The following is a 14,428-nucleotide window of genomic DNA, read 5'->3' as shown; positions in this document are numbered from 1 at the left end:
GTTTTTGTAAAATCTCCTTTTGGAAAATATATAGCAAAACTTTCTAAGCCATCTGGGGAACGTGGGACATTAAAATGCCATTCAAAAGAAGCACAGACCCAAAATCCCGGGTGGGTTTGTAAATTCCAGTTAAACTGTCCTGATTTTACAATAAGTCCATTGCTCCCCCAGAGGACCCCGCGGATCTACTGCCACTATTTAGGTGAAAAACTCCTCTGAGTGATAGAGATCTGTCATTTTCAAAAGCTGAAGGAACAAGATGCTTATCCAAGCTTCCCAGAAGTCATTTTGTGTGCATGCAGAACCGCAGATATTTCCATCCCTGTTCACTCACATCCCTCATCCACACCCACGAGAGCTGAAAAGGGGGAACTCTTTCCCTTTTGGGGCCACATCTGGTCAACAAAACACCCTTAATGGACTCCCAAACAGCAGGTTTAGTCAAGAAATTGATGCACTTGGTAGCAGATTGATATATAACATATCTGCATAAATACAGAGAGATGCAGTGCAATTACAGGGGTCTGCCAGGAGCAAGAATAAGTACAGGGGAATTTGAGCAAAGCCCTGCAGCTAAAGGTCCAAAGATCTTTCATTTTACTTATCGTGAGCACAAGAAAGCCTCTCCAGGCAGCTCTAGTTCAAGGCAGGACAGATAAAAACACAAGAGGTCTCTCATTTTGCCTTGTAGCACAGAGGTTAAGCAGCATGCACATGGCCTCCAGCCCCTGGGCAAAGCCACACGTCTTGGGTTGTGGGCACAGACAGAGTTTGCAGCTCTTTGTACTCACTCACTGCTTTCCAAGCCCTTCCTGACCCACCAGCCAAGCCTGGAGTCGAGACTTGGACAGCAAATACTCCGCTCAGGAGAGGTAATTTGAATTCCCCGGTGACTGGGATCATGCAGCAGCATTTGCTACCACTCCCGCTTCCCCAAAAGTTTACAAATGATGCTACTGATGGCAGTGGATCACGGGGATCAATAAGTGCTCTGCTGCAGTTTGTACTGAGCTAATAAAAACACTCAGCACCGGGCGCTGGCCCTGCTGGCAAACACTTGGCTCTGATTGACTCCGGCAGCTCCTCGGTTAAACGGGCACAGACCAGGAGAGCAGGAGGTCACGTCAGCCTGGGCTCCAGGGTCATGGGGCTGCTGTGCCAGCTTCAAACCAGGGAGGAGATCAGTGATAAAATGGCAGGAACCTTCTGCTGTTTCCCACTACCATCCCTCCCAGACTCCCTGTGAACTTCATTAACACTTATTTGCCGAGGTAGGTGATGGATTTCCCAGCTCTGGCCCGTGGGTATCACTCCTTCCTGCAGTAAGGAAGTGGAGCCTTTCAGAGATCTGCCACAGGCCCTTTTTAGGTACATGATGAGAAGGATTCAAGTGGCAGCCCAGGACGCTTTGAAATCAAACACCTTCTTTTCTATTCTAGGTGTTGCTGTGATTTTTTTGAATGGCCACAGTGTGCCTGCAGCGAGAGCTCACGTACCTAGCAGTACTCAATTTAGCTGTATGAATAGCATTAATTACTGAGCGATTAAATGACTTGCTCAAAGTCAAAATGAATCAGTGGCAGCACCAGAGAAACAGCCCAGCAGTCCTGGCTCCAGGTCCTTCACACCTGACATCAGATCCCAGAGCTCCAGCCGCCTGCTTGGGTGATATTTAGGGACTTAATTGCACACCACCATCAGTGGTATGAGCCATGCTCCAGGTTTTGAGGCTCAGGCAAAGCTGATCCCCAAGGATCCAGAGGAAAAGGTGGTTGAAAGGCTGCTTTGTCACCAGCTCATCTCCAAAGTTAGCTGTCAAGAGCATCTGGGCTTTTGGCTGGATCGCTCTCTGATATATGAGGAGCATGTTGAACATGTGCTGCCTGCAGTTGGTACAAGGTTCTTTGTCAACCCAAGCATTGCTTAAGTGCCCATAATAGGGAACAGGTTGCCCAGCCGTTCCTCCTCCCTGATATTGATTATGGGGGTATAACACTGCACAGAGCAGCAGCAGCTGTCTCTCACTGCTTGGATATTCTGCATAATAAAGCACTGCAAGTTCCTTCTCCCGAGCAGTCATTACCTGCTGCACCACAGCAGCTCCTGCAAAGAGGCTGTGCTGCCTCAGCCTCGCCCCAGGCTGCCCCAAGTTAGAACAAGCACTCAGCAGGGCCCTGCAGAGCCATTGCCCTTCCTGTGGGAACTGACAGTGGTCAGACCATGGATTCTCAGGTTCCAGGCACTGGCTTGAAGCCTGTGGGAAAGCCAAGGACAAAACTCTCTCAATCTGGCCTGGGAAATCATGAGGAGGAACCCAAAACAATCCCTATAAACAATCCCTGTAGATCTCCTCCTCCTCCTCCTGACCCTAGTGTTTTTCCAAATTGTTTACTGGTAGAGATGTTTATAAAAACGTGGTGCCCTAAAGGACCAATCCTATTCATTGTACCCAAACACTGCATAAAAGAATCTGCCTTTCAATAAACTTTGCTCTAAGCCCTCTGAAGAAATCAGAGTTCTACGTGTCACTACATGAGCCCGCCTGAATTGTAATGACACCTTCCAGTCCAGTGTCCTGGGTAATCCCTGTGAGGCCACAGGAACATTCAGGAAGCTGTGTGAAGGAGTCTGTGCATGCAAAGAGGCAAAGGGAACAGGCAGAATTGGCTCATCCTCATTTATGGTAACAACAGGCACAGTCAACTCTGCATTAGCAGTGTCACAGCAACCGCATTGATCCCTGTGTTACACGAGACTGGCACCCCGTCCACTGCCCTATAAAATCTTAATGCCAGCACACACTCTCACCTCTGCTTGACTTAAGCTCTTGGGTTTAGTCCTGCAAGCACAGAAGAAAAACCAAGCGGAGGCTGCAGCCCAAGCTCCCTCCTGCCCTACTCCAGCACTCCTCACAAGCTCCCCACACGTATTACAGCAGCAGCTGGAATGAGCAGCTTTTGTGCCAAGTTCAATACACACAGAGAGGAACAAAATCTTTTACCAAAGCTGCCTGCAATCAGACGAGAGGAGTGAACAAAATGATGTGCTGCTGGGGAAGAGAGAGGCAGACTGTAAAGCCATTTGCTGAAGGTCACGCAGTCAGGGCTGCGACAGAGCAGGGCTGAGTCCTGAGTCCCAGGTTAATTCCTCAGCCTCACCACTTTGCAGATCCCACGTACATTTGGGTTTACCTCTTTTTGAACTCCTTCCAGAGGCTGCAAGGCAGTGCTCTGTGCCTGCCGTGATCTTCCTCAACTTCTGTCCTGACAGGGGATGGCTCTGCCTGCACAACACTGAGACTTTCAAGCAAATGAAACCTTTCAGGGAGACACTGAAAGGAAACGCTGGGGCACTTTAACCACCTCTGCTGCTCCCAGTTTTAGCAACAAATGGTTTCCACAAAGCTGGTCTCTCTTGGGAAGCCAGACAGAGTCGGAGTCTCCCAGGGAGAGGCTCCTGCATCCCCACATCTCCACGGACAGAACCCTCACCAACTACTCCATGTCCCCACATTTGCCCCTGGATGAAACCACGGCTCGTTTTGCCAGGCTGTCACTCAGCACATTGTTCATTACAGGGAAATGAACTCTGTTCCCGAGCGTCTGGGGGACAGAGAGTAATTGGGTTCTGGGCAGCCTTTTCACTTAATTTACTCAAGTTGTATTTATTTCTTACAAAATTAGGTTTTAGCGGCTGATGGACAAGTCATCAGAGAAAGACAGAGGCAAACAGATGGGATAATAAACTTGGAGAGGGAAAAAATTATGCCTCTCCATCTCTCCTTTTTTCTTTCCCTCACTGTCTCAGTCATCTCTGCCACTCTTTCATCCTTTTATAAGAAACACGGAGGGCTGCTGCTAAAAAGCTCTACTTCATCACCATGTGGCTTTGTAAAGGTAACCTTATTATCTAAGTTCATCCCAATATGGAAAAAAGGATATTTAGTGTGGGTTAAAACATGCCAGCAGAACAATCTGCTGAGTTTAATGAAATGAAAACATTTGCAAGAACCTATTGATTGTGTTGACATTTTCAGCGAAAAATTATCAAAATGTTATTTTTGATAAGGTTGAAGTACTTCATTTCAACATATTATAATTATATCTGATATCCTTATGGAGAGAAATTCTGAATATAATATAAAAGTCAGAAGAAATTGCCTCAGCCTGCCAGAATGAATCACTCTAACCAACAGCAGACTTTCTCATATACTTACACTTGGGGCACAGCAAGACCCCAAAGGGAAGAAACCCACCCTTTCCACCTGATTTTAAAGCCTTTTCCAGCAGCACCATCCTGCTGCAGGAAGGGGAACGTCATGGGGTGACTAATTAAACCCATTATCTCTGCCCCAGCAGGCAGGGACGACCTTTGACGGGCTGAACGTCAGCACCTCTCGCCTCCCGTGGTCACAACACCCCTGGGTGCGTAATCCTGAGATATTAAATCCCTTCCCTGACTAGAGGTGGGATCTGGTGCCAGCACCTCCTCAGTTTGCTCGGAGAAAGGGCATGGGATGGCACAGGGGGCAAGAAGCAAAGGAAGAGCACACGGGGCTTCGCCTCGCCCTGTGGCACCATAAATTATGCAGCTGCCTTCATCCATTATTCAGCATAATTTATTTTGAACATTTAGATCAGCAGTTTGTGCGAGGGGAAAAAAATAGAAGTGGAGGGGAAAGGAGGGAAAAAATAGGGAATTGAGTGAAGGAGAGAGGGAAGCACTGGAATGGATGGTCCAGTCATTAATCAAAGACAGGCAAGGATGAGAAGGAGCAGCTGGAGAGACACTTAAATAATAACAGGAGCTTCAATTCCCCCAGCCCTTGAGGAGCAGAGGGTGAATGAAAAGCCCTGTGCACACGCTGGTTTAAGGCTATTAACAGCTTCAGCCCCTCTTCCTCCCAAACCCAGAGCCCCTCACACTCAACAAGAGCAGGGTGGATCAGAAAAGAGTTTTCTGAAGGATGTTTTCCCCAAACAACTCAAGGCAGCCTCCCAGGTGAGGACCTCATTCCTCATCTGCCTCTCTGAGCTCACCAGCCAGCCCTGATTTGTGAATTACAAATGTTTTCTGACACAGAATCCTCGATGTATATTGGCATATTACTCCACGACTTATAAATTGAAGGAAATAACAACTTGCCCAGCAGACATACCCCAAGCCTGAGACTGGTAAATTCAATGAATAAATTGCTTCCATGAATTTTTCACTCAAATCTAACAAGCTCAAGAGCAGCTGTCCCAATGCCACGGCATTATCAGCAGCTCTGAGGTACTTGGGGGCAAGAGGAAAAATTGTGACCGTGATAAACTGGGCCAAGTTATCACCATGAAATATCCCTTACTGCAAACAGGAGGTGCCCTGGATTTGCAAAAGTCTCCCTGTGCCCAAGAAACACCAGATTCCTCTGCAAGCACCTTCTTCTGCATATTAAGGGGCTTTTCAGACACTCATTCCAATCCTTTGGAGAGCAAGGAGTTGGTGTATCTGATGGTGCTGTGAGATCCTCGGGCAGCAGCAAGAGATGGATTCAGGTTAGGGGTGTTTGAAAAAAAATCACAAGGGGTTGCAGGAGTGTTTACGGAGCAAATGCAAGTTATTGTCTGGAGGAGATCAATGAAAGTGGTGGCTCATGCCTTTCAGATGTGTAGGGAACCATCAGCTTCATTTAATGAGAGCCAGTTTTGTTTGCAGCTGAAAGGAAAAGGTTTTTATTCCCAAATTGCTGTGACACATGAGGTGCTCCTAAAAACCAGGACACCCACAAATCCCTTTCTCCATCTCCAAACTGAAAAGCAGATGATTTGTGTGGTAATCCCAAGTGGGCACAGCAGGACTGAGTCCCAGCCAAACCCTCCAGGGCTCGGTGTGAGCTGGGAAAGCCACCAGTGCTGATGAACAGAAGGCAAATGGTTCCATGCACAGCCCTCTGCTCCCATTTTTCCAGGCCACAGCCCTGGAAAGGCAACATGCAGGATGGGGCAGGGACAGGCAGGCTCCAAGTGAGCAAACACCGAAACGAGGAGGGGAGAGCTCCAAGTGTGGACGGCTCAGCAGCTGCTCCACTGTCAGGATTGGCACTGCTGGAGCACAGGAGAAGTCCCTGCCAGGGCTGCAGCTCCTCTCCTCAGGGCAAGTCACTCCCCACCTTTGCAAAGCTGTTGAGAGAGGGGTGGAAATGTGGGAATGAGGCCCTGGATCACTCTGTGCACAGCACCAGGCTGGGGTGGTCAGTGGGACCCAGCTGGAGGCTCTAATGTCCTGGAGCAACTCCCCACAGCTCCTGCCTGAGAAGGGCACTCACTGCTGGAAAAGCCATTTTTCAAGTTGTCACCTCTGCTTTCACAAAGAGTTACAAGGTCTCCTGCTCTCTGAGTAACCCCAGAGGAAAAGCTGCTGATGGTGTTTCGCTGGACAGGAAGGTTCCAGCTGGAAAACCATTTCTTCCATACATTTGTGTACCTGCAGGGCAGGCACAGCCAGGAGCCCCATCAGCACTCGAGGATTAAATGTCAAATTGCCCTCATCCCTCTCCCCCTGGCAGTCTGTTTGTCAGTGCTCGCTTTGCCATGAGACCTCCTCCATCCCCACACCTCACCTACTCTTACTCCTCCTCTTCTCAGTTCCCGGGAAACTCAATTCAATCTAAGCTGACTTTGAGGGCTTTAATGGGACCAGATGGTTCCATAAAATATAAATGCAGGGATAAAAATACCGACAGACCTCTGAGCGATTAACTTTGGATCTACCCTGACTGGGAAGGATTCAACTGAGCTCGCTGAACTGGCAAGTTTGCTGCCTTCCTCCTGCAGATGGGTTCATAAACTCTCCCTGTGCCTTTCATCTGCCTCGGGAGTGATGCCAGAGGTCTCTCCACCTCTTTATGGTCCTCCAGCCCCTTCTGAAGGTCTGCTCTGCCAACCTGTTAATGTGGCATCCAGTTCTTCCTCAAAGAGGTGTCACAAAGGGAGAAAAGCCATCCAGGGTTCTCAGAAAGGCCAAGTTAGCAAATGCTTTAATTTGCTGCAGTAGACTATTTTGGGCAACACTGAATAGAGGAGATCCTTTCACATCATTTAAAAATATCGAGAAACTTTCATAGATTGAAAACCAAATTAAGACTAAAATTATCACCCAATTTCACTCAGTAATTTTTGCTGGCATGGAAATGATCATTCCATGCTTTCGAAGTGAACAGATAATTCCAGACTTGAAAGGCTCACTTCAGCAGTAAGTAAACTTATTAAATTAGAGGTTTGAAAGTTATAATAAACTATCTGGATGAACGTGATGTGGCACAGTGTGGCTTTTAGAACATAAAGTGTCCCCTCTCTAATCCATTAGAGTCCTTTGAGGCAACAGTGCTTTCAAGAAAAGCTGTTATTATTTATTAGACCTTCAAAAATGTCTTAATTAATAATAACCAGTACCCCTGAAGAAGCAGCAGGCTCCGAAGATGAAAACCATCTTCCTGCAGATGCCTTGTGAAGGGATGTCATTTGAACAAGGGAAGTACACAAACTGAACAGCAGCTGGAGGAGAACAGCAGCTTGTCGAGATCCATACGAAGCAGGGATGTGAGAGAGTGAAAAATAAAAGCCAGATCTCCTGAACCATGGCTTCCCACTCCTGTATCAGGCAGATCCCAAAAAAATGATATAGATATGGCCAGGGGGAGATCATATACAGATCAGCTGGATTTGAGTCACCATGGATGAAAAAATCCTGGTTTAACAACCCAAACCTATATCTCAGAGCTCCTGGAGGGTTTATACCACCTGTGCCACATCTTTACCCTTTCACCTTTAGGAAAATGGAGCTTTCCTTACCCATCCTGGCTAAAAATCCAAGGTGTGCACCTTGTACCATGGAGGAAACCCCCTCAAAGCTGACAGGGCAGCAGAGGGAAAGGAAAGAAAAGAATGCCTCAAAATATGAGAAATTGATAGCAAATTAAATCAGCCAAGCCAAGGTGAAGTTTTAAATGGCATGGGGGAAAAAAAGTTGTCAAGTTTGAAGCATTTCTGATACAAATGCTATTCATTTTAGTCAGGAGGAGAGGACTGTGGGAAATTCAACATTATCTAACACAGGCAATTAAGAAAACAATGACAGCTGAAATTTAATACAGACAAGTACAAGGTAATGCCTATCAAAAGCAACATTGCCAACAACTCATATACATTGATGGATTCTAACTTAATTGTAACCACTCAGGGGAAGGAAAAAACCCACACATCACTCTGGACAACTTAACAAAAAACATCTGATCAACAGCCAATGGTGGCCAGGAAAGCAAGACATGGAGAGAAAGGGAGAGAGAACGGTAAATGAAAGTATTGTGGTGCTTTCATGGAAGAAAACAACATTCTTGACTTGCTATATCACCTCCTGCATTGGAAAGACAGAGTTGTGTAAAGAGAATATGAAAATAACAATGAAAAAAATGTGATCCTAAACACATTTCCATACCTAATGAAAAAGTTGTGGGTGGATCATTCAAGAGCAAGATGAGAAAGGAGAAAAAACATTTCAAAACAAAAACCTGAGATTACGTGGTACCTTTTATTCATCCTCCCATAAGGAAAATCACAAATTCACTGACACTGAAAGCCAACAAATCTGGAAGAGACACACAGTGGGTGCCTCAGCAGAAATGCCCAAACTGCCCTGGGAGCCTCATTCATGAGCTCCCAGTGGTGCAGGGAGCAATTCCCCTCATCACAGGGATGATCAGGTGTGTTGCAATGGCATCAGATGTGAACACAAATGTCAAATCCCAAAGACCTCTTTGTAGGATAAAACCCCATTAGGATCTGAATAGAGGCTAAATAAAAACTTCTAGGAGTCTGGGAAACCCTTTTATGGCTTTGGCCAGACTGGTATTTATTTAATGACAGGTCCTTATAGAGGTTTGAGGCCAATTACCAATAGCTTGTATTCAGAAAAGGAAAATTTCTCTCAATTTTCTCTTGGGAGAATTTTTCTCCTAAGCTCCTGAGGAAGCCAGGCAATCCTGTATCCCTGAATCCCTGAATCCCTGTATCCCTGTACCCCTTTACCCCTGCACCCCTGTATCCCACAGCTGCTGCTGGAGGCAAATCACAGAATCCCCAGGTTGGAAGAGACCTTCAAGATCACCAAATCCAACTCAGCCCTGACACCTCAACTAAACCCTGGCACCGAGTGCCACATCCAGTCTGTCCTTAAACACATCCAGGTGAATCCACCACTCCCCGGGCAGATCATTCCAGTACTTTATTATTCTTTCAGTGAAAAACTTTTTCCTAATATCCAACTGTGGGAACTGACAGTGGTCAGAACATGGATTCTCAGGCTCCAGGCAGAATCTTGAAGCCTGTGGGAAAGCCAAGGACAAATCTCTGTCAGTCTGGCCTGGGAAATCATAAGGAGGAACCCAAAACAATCCCTGTAGATCTCCTCCTCCTCCTGACCCTGGTGTTTTTCCAGCTTATTTACTGGTAGAGATGTTTATAAAAAGATGGTGCCCTAGAAGACCAATCCTTATTCATTGTACCCAAACACTGTATATATATAAAAGTATATGTGTATATATAAAGTATATATATGTATATAAAAGAATCTGCCTTTCAATAAACTTTGCTATAATACCCTCTGAAGAAGTCAGAGTATCGTTACTCTGCCTTCCTGAATTGTACTGATATCCAACCTATATTTCCCTTGGAAAACATCAGGTGATGCTGACCACGGGGGCGCTTTGCACAGAGGATTTACCGGGGGAAAAGCTGGAAATCGGGACCAACAGCGCGGCCTTTGGCGGGCAGCAGGATCCCGGCAGCGTGCGGGGAGGATGCGCTGCAGCAATAGCCCGGCTCAGCAGCGTGAGGCACTATTGATTCAGCTTTCACCGAGAGCAGAAAGCAGCGGCGCTAGCCTGATGTGACCCGGGGGGGAGACATGACACAGCTGAACAGGGACTTGGTCCCCTCTGTGACACTCACAGGAGCATCCCTAAGGTCGGCAGCTCCAGAGAGCCATGGAGGGGGAGAACTCACAGGAAAGAGGCATCACCCTCCATCCCTGCCAGGCAGGGGAAGAAAGCCCTTTCCTTTCCTTTCCTTTCCTTTCCTTTCCTTTCCTTTCCTTTCCTTTCCTTTCCTTTCCTTTCCTTTCCTTTCCTTTCCTTTCCTTTCCTTTCCTTTCCTTTCCTTTCCTTTCCTTTCCTTTCCTTTCCTTTCCTTTCCTTTCCTTTCCTTATAGGACACTTTATTAATTCCTAAAGTGTTTTCAAGCTCTGTGGGGAGGCGGGGAGAAGGTGGGTGTTTGTGGGGACCTGGGATTTGCAGCCACGGGCTGCCACCGCTCATAACCAGGGGTGGATGTGAAGGGCAATCTGAGCACATTTGCAAACAGATTTAATAATAAGGGGCTGTCTGCCTCGATGTGTCAAGCTATCTGCAAGTACTGCAAAAGAATATCATCGAGTGTGACATAATGCAAAGCAGGATAAGGTCATTTGCTTTGCTTTCCTCTGTTTTAAAGCATCAGAAAAATTCTTTTCAAAATACAGCTTTCACAGAAACATGACCGGCTGCCTGAGGAACGGCTCGAGATCAAGCGTTTGATATTCAAAATTAATCCCAGGAGGACGACGCGAGATACATTCCCTTTCCCTTCATCCATTTCCAGACTGGAGATATCTCTCTTCCATTAACTCAGCTCTCCCCCTCCTCCCTTCTCCCCCAGCCAGGTTTTCTTCACAGGCTCCAAGTTCATCTCTGTTTTTTTTTTTTCCCTTCCTGAACCATTGATCTAAATGAGGGGTCTGATCCCACACTCCTCATTCAACAGGGATTTTCAGCAGAATGAAGCCTTCACAAGTGAAATCTTAGATTTTATCATCCCTGAGAAGCCAAACACCACAAATTTGCAGCCAAAAACACTCAAGGTGAAATTAAGACAACTGGGGACTCCTGCAGCTTTCACCTTCAGGGAGAAACAGAAACAAACCTGAGAAGGAGCTTTTAATGACAACTCCAAGAAGTTATTTAACTCACATCTATTTAGGCTTTAAATTGAGATCACTGCGACACAGACGAGCAAAAGCCTTGCATGTGGGGAATGTTTAAAAACATAATGTCTTGCTTTTTTTCTTTGGCACCAGGGTGGATTTCCAGGCTGTCCTTTCCCTGCAAACAGGTCCCCTCTGTCCAGCTGGGCACTGCCCGTTGTGCTGTCACCACTGACATGCTCCCCATGGAGCTCAGCTGGGGATGAGGGTTTATAACAGCCTCCCTCTGGCAGTCCCCAGCACTAAACCACCACTCAGATGCCCAAAACAGAGCCGATGAGCACAGCTGGATGCTCCCAGCACAGCTGGATGCTCCCAGTGCCCCACCACAGGGAGTGGCTGCTGCAATATGTGAACACATGGCACAGTGAGGCCACAGAGAGACCAAGGGAGGGGAGTGAACTCTGCAAAATAAGGCTGTTCCTTATGGAATGAGGCATGAGAGATGGAGCCCTGGCGCTGGCACCTCCAGAGGTGTAAACATCTGGTGACAGTTCTGGCTGGGGACACTCCCGGCGCTGGCGGCAGCGGAGACTCTCAAGGAGGTGTCAGGGATGGGGTCACTCACAGCCAGGAGGCAAGAACCAGTTGCAGAAGAGGTCAGGGGAAGTCACAACACATAAATCCAGGCTTTGTCACTGTCTCAGCACAGCTGTGGGGGAAGTCCTGCTGGGAGCACAACGGGGTCTTGGGGCTGTGGTGCAAAGCACAGCTGCACAACTGCAGCAGCAGAACCACGAGGGGAAGGGCAGGCTGGTCCCAGGTGAAGCATCACCACTGTTCTCTTTCCTACCTGGTCCCTGGGTAGCTCCTAACACTGTCAATAACTGCTGTGGAAAGATGAACTAAAAAGAAAGGGAAAATAAAACCTAAGCAAGGTGATACTTAAGGGAGAAAACAGCCCCTTCCTCTGCCCAAACATCAGCATTGTGCTGAGCTTTCAGCTGAAATTTAGCCTGGAGACAAGGAGGATCAGAGGACACCTTATTGCTCTCTACAACTTCCTGAAAGGAGGGTGGAGCCAGGTGGGTGTCCAGTTCTGCTCCCAGGTAACAAGTGACAGAAAATAGGAAATGCCCCAAGTTGCATCAAGGGAAGTTTACACTGGTTGTCAGGAAAATTTCTTCACAGAAATGGTGATAAAGTTGAACAGGTTGCCCAGGGGGGTGGTGGAGTCAACGTCCCTGGAAGTGTTAAAAAACCCCATATGGATGTGGCACTTGAGGACATGGTTGAATCGTGACCTTGGGTGGTGGTTGGACTTGATGATCTTAAAGGTCTGTTCCAATCTGAACAATTCTGTGATTCCACATCTGCGTGTGGTGACTGACTCTAAAAATTTCCAGCTAAAGAAAGGCCCCAGGCCACCAGCACAGCTCCCGGCCCAGCCAGACATTTGCACCCTCCAGGCCAAGCCCAAAAACTCCACAGCTCAGGAGTCCCTAGGGCTCAGGGAGCTCACAACAAACCCCTGGATGGGCTGAATCCCCACCCACAAACCCCTCAGGAAGCTTTGGGAAGCAAAGACCATCAGTGTGGTGCTGTGGTCATGCCCACAGCCATTAAACTGACCAGCTAAACTCCTTCAGATGGAGGAACGTGGAGCCACGCCCACCTGCAGAATGATTTCGGTGGTTTTTATGGGAAAGTTTGCTGTGCATGTGGCCCAGGAATGGAGAGCCAGGTCATTTAGCATCCACCAGGGTCTCCCCAAATTCAGTGCCAACCATGAAGGTGAGCCACCCTGCCATGTGATATGGGATGTGGCCCCCTGAGCTCATTTATCAAACCCAAAGTAAAGGATTTATCAAACCCTGACCTCCCCACCTCCTTTTCCACCAGCAGTCGCTCCTGCACACAGGAATCCATCCCACATTTGTGCTTCCCAAAGGTCCTCCAACATTACAGCTGTCCCAGCTGCTATCTGGGCTCCATTCAGCTCCACTGAGGAGACCTCTCCTTTTTAACAAGCCTGTTAACATAACACACAAAACCCTCCAGCTCTCAAATTTCTCAGAAGCCCCAGAGGAGTACAGGAAATTCTTCTTAATTACAATGTGCGTGTTAAGTGAGGACACCAGAAAGCAGCAGCTGAAACTACCTGGGAAAGGTTGTGAAGGCATCACCTCCACTCCCGCTTGGGTTTAAGGGTGGCCACCACCCCTCAGGGCTGTGTCAACCCCAGGGGTTGGTGGTGAGGCCACCAAGGTTGATCTAAGGGGGGTTTCAAGATGGGAAAGGTGACGCTGGAGAGACACTTGATGCCGCAGGAGCAGCAGCCCGTGACACAAAGTTTTTTAACTAAATAATTACAACTTGCTTTTTCTTTAACAAAAGACCGAGCCCTTGAAAAACCACTTGCAATGGCACGGCAGCTCTGGGCTCGTTTGTCATCTGGCGAGCAATCACTCACCATCACAGGAGTTTAACCCCGTCACGGGAGACAGTGGCTCTGTCACCGCCGGGCGGGCGATGTGTCCCTGCGGGTCACACCTCATTCCTCTGGCAGTGGCTTTGTCCCAGGGCATGGTGCGTGTCCCTGGGTGCACATCCCCACCTCATCCCCACTCGGATGCTCATCGTGACTGGATGGGTCCAGCCTCGCTTCTCAGCCGAGCGCTGCCACTTAGAATTTGCTAATTAGGTCCTGTTAATGAATTCCCGCTGATGCCTATTCACAGCACATTTGTGCTCCCTCTCTGCCAGCGCTCTCGCACACCCGTGCTGTTGGGAACTTGTCTGAAATCTGGGGGATGGTGCCAAGGAAGGCCCATTTCGGTGGCATGGTCATGAACGCTCACGCCAGGAGCACAGCTTAACGCTGCATTCATCCAAGGAGGGAGCAATCACAGCCTGCCCGTGGTTCTGGCTCTGGCAGGAGAATGAGGATATCACACATCATCCATCTTTTATCAGGGCATTTTACGGCTACAGAAGTCTCTACTCCCAAGCAGGTACCTACAAACAAGCTACAGATGAGTCCCACTAGCAGAAATGACCCATCTACAGCACCTGGCTCTGGAGGAACCACGGTCTGTCCACCAGTGGATGAAGAACAAGCAGGGAAGGTGAATTATTTGTCCAGACAACCACCCAGCCTTTCTGCTCTCCGCACAGATCCCCCTGTACAGCTGACACGCACACTAATAAGGGAAATTCAGGTAGACGCTCAGTCGACACTAAATATTCTTGTTCCTTAGACATTTCTTTTCATCCCCAGGATGTCTCAACATCTGAGCACGGTAATTCCCTAGTGATTAACTTCTTTATTTATTTAAAACAAGCGGAGAGGTTTTCCACCAGCGCGACTGTCACTCGGCGTGTCTCTCCGACAGCGCGGCGGGGATGATGTGTGACAAACGCTCCGCGCCA

Source organism: Zosterops lateralis, assembly GCF_965231275.1.
Source record: "Zosterops lateralis genome assembly, chromosome: 25".
In the NCBI taxonomy this organism is placed as follows: domain Eukaryota; kingdom Metazoa; phylum Chordata; class Aves; order Passeriformes; family Zosteropidae; genus Zosterops; species Zosterops lateralis.
Note: the sequence above shows the minus strand (reverse complement) of the source record.